The following is an 8,007-nucleotide window of genomic DNA, read 5'->3' as shown; positions in this document are numbered from 1 at the left end:
GTGTTCTGAATGAGCACAATTCTCATGAGTATGGCTGGAGGCTGAAGGCCCCTCTCCATGGATTGGGTGCAATGCACCGGCAGAAGTCTAGGCTTACTGCTGTCTCCATCTTGACCTGGAGAGGTTACTGAGGGTGTGAAGGGGTAGCTGGGGCACATTCAGTCTTTGCCACACCCAGGATTCCATTTAGTACTCAGGTTAATGGGTTTTTGTGGATATCTGACTAGGTAGGAGCTGATTTGAGCCTCAAATGAATCTCAGTTGCAAGTACCCATTGTCTGTCCCTACCAACTTCAGCTGGTGTGGAAGGGATGCTGCATAAGTGAAGATTGTAACTGATTAAAGTCCAGAGGTGTCTATGTGATCAGTCACTTTCCCCTTGAACCCACTCCTGTCACCCGGGAGGGCGCTATCCCCCTTATTCCAACAGCCAGCCTGCTCCCTTGGACCGTCCCTCCCACGAAGCTTGGTCCATAATGCATCCAGCAAGCCAAACAATGGGCAAGGAGACATGTTTAGTTTCAGGTTTCACTGCTTGTAAACAAGAAGCCGAGGGGGTCTCGCTGTTCCTCACAAGATGTGAATTGAGGCCTTCATGGGGATTCCCTTAGCATGAGCTACAGGAATGGCTGTGTGGCCTCAGACCAATGGTCAGTATAGCCTGTATCCTGCTTCTAACAGTGGCTGATAAAGTTGCTTCAAAGGGGATGCTATTTTCCCCCTCGGGTTGTATATGCTGCGATCCGTGTCCTGGGCAGCCGTAGATGAGTGCTGCTTAAGCAACAAGGGCCCGAGACCCCGAAGGCACAGCTGAGCAGTAGCAGTGTTATGAAGAGCAGTTCATGGCTCGAGTTTTCCTTGCTGCACTCTCCTACCCAAGCCACATCGCTAGGAAGCTCGTTGGGGGCAGGGACTGTGTTTTGTACAGCACCTAGCGCAACGGGATCTTAGTCCATGGCTGGGCTGCTCGGTGCTGCCATAACATACACAACCACGGTTTCCTAGACTTGTTCTAGTTCTCAGGGGTAGCTGGCCTACTGGGCCTTTGGTATCTTAACTTGCCGCCCCTTCTTGAAAATCTAAAATGAAAGCAATAGAGGGGGGCCCTACAATCGTTTGAAATTCACTGGGATTTGGGCACTAAGGGGTGCTGGGGGCATGACTCCCTTAGCCTGGGCTTTTCAAAGGCACGTAAACTCTCCCTTTTGGGCTCTTAGCCTGTCTGAGCCAGGGCCGCAGGCAGCTGCTGCTGCCGATAAACTCTCCCCCCGCCCCCGAAGCGAGGGCCTCTTTCTTTATTTTGCAAAGCGCTGATAAAATGGCCATTGCACGGGGCCGAAAGCAAAGGAGGAAGATAGACACTCAGCGGAGCCCGTCCTTGGCGCCTGCTGGCAAGGATCAAAGGGCTGAAAGCAGCTCTGCGATCGTTGTTATGAAATCTTATCTGCCTGTTATCAGGCCGTCCAACCCAGTGTTTTCAAGGCTCTGAAATGCTGGAGCTTAACGAAATGGGGTGGACAGCGCAGAGGGAGTATAAATATCAAACCAGCCGCTGTAAACAATCCAGCCCCTGTCCTGCCCTGGTTTGCTGTCCCATACCACCTAGTGCTTATAGAGGAGAATGGGAGCATCCCTGCCCCCCAGTGAGCCGGGGTAGGAGAAGGCAGGGAAGAAGGAAAACAGGACATCGCACAGCTGAGCCGTAGCAATTGTATGAAGAATAGTTACTCTCCCTCTGTACTGCTTAAGCAGCCATCTGCATCCCTATTCAGAGGTTCCTCATCTGTGAAATGAGGCTTCGGGACTTCCCCACAGTCACCCGGTTCTCCCGAATCCCAGCACGGCGCCTGAGCGCCTTGGCTCCCCTGTCACGAACCGCGCCATCGGGCTTGAGGGGAGAAAGGGACCTCTCTTCCGTCCACTAGTGATCAGGGTCACGCGTGTGGAGTGAGGAAGTGCAGCCTTGGACGCAGGGGGGAATCAAAGGACCGTGAGCCATTGCAACAAAGATTTGCATACGAGTCTGAGCAGAAAACTCATGTCAGGTTCGTTTAACTGCAAATTGAACCAGGTGATGGCTATTGCCTCGTTCTTCCCTGTACGGCAGCAGGAAGGAAAATGGATGTTAAAGTGAGAGAAGATCTTGCAGGTCAACTGTGAAGGACGGAGTGAGGGACTGGCTGGCTGGCAGCTGTTCTAATTCCCAGCACTGATTTATGGGGACCCAATTTTAGGCCTCTCGGGCCTGATTCTCAGAAGTGCTCAGCACGCCCAGTTCCAGCAGAAGCAAATGGGAGCTGTGGGTGCTCAGCAGCTCCGGAGACCAGGCCTGCGGGTGATTCAAAAACAAGGGGCCTCCTTGAAATTCTTGGCCTTAACCCTGCTCTGCTTCAGTTTCCCAGTCAAGGAAGGTTTAGTCTATGCTTAAAAGTTATATCAGCATATTAGTGTGAGGGGTTCCTCCTGGGTTACCACCAGGGCTGGCTCCAGGCAGCGGCGGAGGAAAAACGTTCTTGGGGCGGCACGTGCTTGGGGCGGCACTCCAGCCATTCTTGGGGTGGCACAATCCGGGCCAGCACAGCCCTCTGACCCACCAGCCTGGGCTCGCCCTCAGTGTGCTGCTGTGACAAGCCGCAAAGCCCTCCACACTTGCACTTTCGCCAGCAGTCACACAGGTCGGGATGCACCCAGCTGCAGTTACATGCAGGCTTCTCTAACCACCAGCCTCCCAGCCTGGTATGTGGCCAGTATATGGGTTTAATACCCAGTCTCCCTCAATGTGAAGAGGGCCATTCATGCTTGTGGTATCCAAGCTGAGCTTATCAGCAGATTAGCCTGGTCAGGTTTTGGGAAAACCCCCATACCCAGAGCGATGTAACTTCACTGACCAAACCCCTGGCGTAGATGCAGTTGTGTCAGACAAGGGTTTCTGTCCACATAGCTACCAGCACTTGGGCAGGTGGGGCTCAAACGCCTTCTGTCGGTGCAGGCTGCGTCTACACTAGGGGGCACAGACTCCGTAGTTTAGGCTCCTACCTTAAATTAAAGGGCTGGTCTATACTGAAAACTTCCATTGGCCTAGCTCCATCTTTCTGGAATGTGAAACATCCACACACACGCACCTCCCTTCGAGATGTAGCTCTGCCAATGTAACCTCCCTACCTAACTACCACTTCTCAGGGAGGCGGGTTAACTCCCGTGAGGAGCGCTCCTCCCATCGCTCCAGTGCGTGTCTGCGCTGAAGCACTGGGGCTGCGCCGCTGTAGTATTACACGTGTAGACGCAGCCTGAAGAGTTTACTTCCTTGCTCGGTGTTGAGGGGCTGCACGTCCCTTGGCCGGGGAAAGCATCAGAGCTTTTAGTAGTGGGGAGGGAATCTGCTTTCAGGCCAGCCAGGAGCTAGTGGGCGTTGCATTGATTAATCAGTGAAAGAAGGGGCCCTGTGCGGTGATGGAACATCCTGCATCCTCCGCAGTGAGCGTCCTCGGGAATGCTGCAGCGCAGGCTGTACGTGAGAAGGGCCGGGTGGGGGGACTCTCCTCCAACGCTCCTTCCCGGGCTAGGCTGTTCGCGGCTGGGTACGGTGCTAGTACCAGTGCAGGGTGCATCTATGGACAGGGGAGTGAGATCATCTCCACCAGCACCGGACTCCAACTGCTGCTGGTGGGTTAAGGGGCAGCCCAGGCCCTTGGCTGCACCCTGGCCCGTCTTCATCGGCAGAGAATGCAGGGGAGAGAGGAGGGGTCTGTTTCTCCAGTGAAAGCCACGTGCCCGACGTGCGTCAGGGATTTTACAGTGAGCGTTGGCCTGTTGCAGGCACCTCTTCTGCTGTGATCTCAGGCAGTGAACTAGCCCTTCCCTTGCCCCAGGAGGCAAGTTGAGGTCCAGGGCGGGTCAGGGGTTTGCAGAAGGAGTCAAAGGCCGAGTTAGAAATAGCACCCAGGTGGCCGGGTACCACTAAACCCTGCCCCCCTTGTTACAAAGCTTGAGGTTCTCCCGAGCGCTTCCCGGGCACGCTCTGATCTTTTACCACTAACGGCCGTTGCTTAAACACACTGATCGGCTGTAGCTGGGCACTTCTGCCTTGGCTGCGTGGCAAGTTTCCTTCCCTGGGGTGCGGCCGCGGCCCCGTTTGCCCCCACACCCGGGGTGGCAGCTGGTCTGCAGGATTCTGCTGCCTGCAAGTGGATTGCGCAGGGCAGTCTCTGTGCCTGTCTCTGGCTCGCCCTGTACCCTGGCGGTGGTGTACGTAGTGTCCTGTTTCCAGAGCCTGACGGCTGCAGCCAGACGATGGGCCCCAGTCTGGCGGAGCCGCACAGAGCTCAGTTTGTGTCTTTGTTCCACGCTGCTGGGCCACAGCAAAACAAACACCCGGCTGGGCTGGGCGAGGCAGGGGGGAGAAAGAGACTCGTGGTTGTGCTGCCCTCTGCGGGGCTGCAGCAGCCCTGCGTGCCAGAGGCTGGGCTGCGCCCGTGTGACGCCAGGATCCCCTCCTGGCAGGGCGATGGATGGATCCCCTCCTGGCAGGGCGGTGGATGGATCCCCTCTTGGCAGGGCGGTGGATGGAGGCCCTGCGCTCTCAGGGGCTGCCAGCTCTGCCAGTGCCGCGCTGGGCGAGCAGATCACCTCCCTTCCCTGCTGGGTGCCCCCTAAGGCGGCGGGTGCCCTGCTCAGTGGAGTGCTGTGTCACAATTACTTGAATGGGGGTGGGGAGGGTGACATTTACTAGACATTTTTAACTCTCCTTGGCCCAAATCACATCCCACTGCAGCAGCAGCTACTTTCTGGGGATCTGGATTATGAGAGCAGCTAGAGCCCCCAGCTGAGCTCAAGGCGCTAGGTGCTGTACAGAGACGGTCCCTGCCTCAAAGAGCTTAGTCTGAATCAGTGGCTCTTAACCTTTACTGCAGCCTGCACCCCTTTGGGTCTCAAAATATGTTCTCGCCCCCTTAAACCCAGATATATTTTTGTTTGTATGTTACAGTAATTGTTAAAAATGTAGAATGTTAATAAACACATAGGTCTGGTGAAACAAAGTAGTTGCTCTTACGTGCCTGTGCTTCATTTGTGTTTTCGATGATTTGCCTTCTAAAAAAATCTGGCCTGTCTCACACCCCCGGAAAGGGCATCTAATGCTGTCTTTGTGTTGTCATCCTTGGCTGGGGGGGCTGGGAGGACTAGCTCAGTGGTTTGAGCATTGGCTTGCTAAACCCAGGGTTGTGAGTTCAATCCTGGAGGGGGCCATTGCAGGATCTGGGGCAAAAATCCATCTGGGGATTGGTCCTGCTTTGAGCAGGGGGTGGAACTAGATACCTCCTGAGGTCCCTTCCTGGCCACCTGCATCCCTGATACCTCCTGAGGTCCCTTCCTGGCCACCTGCATCCCTGCTCGATGCTGCTTCTAGTTCCACCCCCTGCTCAAACGGCGTCTGAGAGCACCAGTGTAGCTGAATAACAGCCGTGAAAGGGAGGAATGGGATCGTGTGATCAGAGCGGGGAACTGGGAGCCAGGACTCCTGGGTTCTATTCCTGTGGGAGCAGGGGTCTAATGGCTAAAACAGAGATCCCCAAATTGTGAGGTTCGTCTCCTGGGGGGACACGGAGGAATGTTCGGAGGGGGAACCATCCCTCACAGGGGTGGGGAGGGAGCGCCACCCAGCTCTGCTCCTGGCCCCAGCCCAGTGCGGTCCCAGCTGTCAGCCTTGGCCTCGGCCTCCAGCCAAGCCTCCGCTCCTAGCTCCACCCTGCGCTGTGGCCCCAGCCTTGGCCCCGTACCCCTGCCCGTGTCCCCCACTCCCAGAGCGGAGTCTTTGCTCCCTGCCCTGGCTCTGGGTAAGGGGGGGGTGTCACGAGGTAAAAAGTTAGGGGGCGACTGGGTTAAAGTAGGAGACTGGGTGTTCAGGACGCCTGGGTTCTACTTCCACCTCTGGAAGGGAGTGTGGTCGGAGCAGGCAGCTCAGATTTAGGACTCCTGGGTTCTATTTCTGGCTCTGCCACAGGGAGTTCTCACCCAGAGCAGGCAAAACCAAACCAACCCCCCCAGGGATATGTAACGTTAACAAACCATTTCAGATCTTCCTCCCACATGCATTCGGAGTCCACGTGGCTTAGGCTAAAGGAGATGATTCAAGAAGTCTTCCACAGTTAGACGTTTCACTAAACAAAGACATTCAGAGACAAATAAAAGCCACAGGAAGTAACATAAAGCCAGTTACCTGATGGGTAAATGAGAGGAGATGAATGTCTGAAATGTAGCTTGGAATGATCAAAATTCATACACACCAAAGCCCGAAGGCACTAAGTTCCTCCAAGTATTACGCTAAGTCGTTACGCTGGTTTCGCTGTAATGCACTACTCTGCGACGGCAGCTCTTGCCCGAACATGCAGAACGGAGCCTGCTGAAGTGTGGTCAAGCTGCTGCCCATTGACCCTGAGAACTAGCAGCAAGCGGTGAAAATTAACTCCAAAGTTAAACATCCAAATAGCTGAACAATCGTTTTATTTCAATGCACAACAAAATATTTCCTCTGGTGTGAATGAAACCAAACTCCAGGTTCTGAACAACGTGTCCCTTACAGCTGTTATATTGTCCATATGAGCAGCCAGATGGGGTCAGACCAAAGGTCCACCCAGCCCAGTATCCTGTCTGCCAACAGTGGCCAGTGCCAGGGGCTTCAGAGGGAATGAACAGAACAGGGAATCAGCAAGTGATCCACCTCCTGCCGCCCATTCCCAGCTTTGGGCATGTTGCAAACCCCAGATATACTCAGAATAATTCTAAAATCTGCTTTGTCGTTTTTTCTGATCACCAATGGGGCATAACCACACAGGAAATGTAACTAGTTCGGTGGTTTGCAAACTTTTTGAGCTGAGCCGCTCCTCCCCCGCCCCGTGAGTTACAATTTGGGGTGGCCCCCCTCCCTCAAGCCAGACAAAAACAGACCCATGGGAAGTAGGCTTGTTAGCCTCCCCGTAAAGCTAAGGGAGACGTTAGCCCAGCCGGAATTAAATTCCCTACATCCGCACCTTTCGAACGCACAGCTACTGACCAGAGGCCAGGGGCGGCTCTACAAATTTGGCCGCCCCAAGCAGTCATGCCCGGGAGGCGCCCCCGAGCCGCGGGAGCAGCGGACCTCCCGCGGGTATGACTGCGGAGGGTCCGCTGGTCGCGCGGCTCGGCTGGACCTCCCGCAGCTGCGGGCGGTTCGCTGGTCCAGCGGCTCCGGTTGAGCTGCTGCAGGCATGACTGCGGGAGGTCCGCCGGCCCAGCCTGCCGCCCCCCCGGGAAAGGGCCGCCCCAGGCGGGTGCTTGTCCCGCTGGGCTCTGGAGCCGGCCCTGCCAGAGGCACTGCCTACCTTGCAGCCAGGCTGCCCCACAAGGGCCAATATGTGTCCCTCTGCCCCTTCCCCCTTGGGTGTCCGGGGGGGGGAAGGTGCGTGCCAGGGACTCTGGGGGGCAGAGCCAGCGCTGGGCAAGGAGGCTGCTGGGAGTGGACATCGGCGTGGCAGATGTTGACGCTGACTCACAGGCCGGGTGGCCCGCTGAGGTGTCAGGGGTGGACACGGCCCTTCCTCTCCACCTGGGCCAGGTCCCGGCACACTGGATAAGCCACCTGGTCTCACCACTCCCCCCCCCGCGAACATTCTTCCATGCCCCCCCCGGGGGGACATGCCCCACAGCCTGAGTGACCGCTTCCCTCTCTCTGAGTTTCTCAGCGTCAGAGGACCTGGGGTCCCTGCAGGGTCATCCTCTCTGTGCTCTGCGTTGACTTACCTTTCGCTCTGGGCTTTGCTCCCTCGTTAAGGCCGTAACGAGCTCCGTTCAGTGAGGTCGTCTTCCCGTTGCATGCGGCAGGTTTGAAGGTCTCAGCGCTGCCCTGCGGGCCGTGCCCACTTCAGCTAAACCAGACTAAAAGTGAAAACTAGACCCCACGGAAATCCATGGGAGTTTGCCATTGGCTTCAGTGGAGCCAGGTTGTCACCTTCTCTTCTTCTCTGAGCCCTTTCT

The sequence above is a fragment of the Mauremys mutica genome, chromosome 24 (genome assembly GCF_020497125.1).
Source record: "Mauremys mutica isolate MM-2020 ecotype Southern chromosome 24, ASM2049712v1, whole genome shotgun sequence".
NCBI lineage: Eukaryota > Metazoa > Chordata > Testudines > Geoemydidae > Mauremys > Mauremys mutica.
This window is presented reverse-complemented; position numbering follows the sequence as displayed.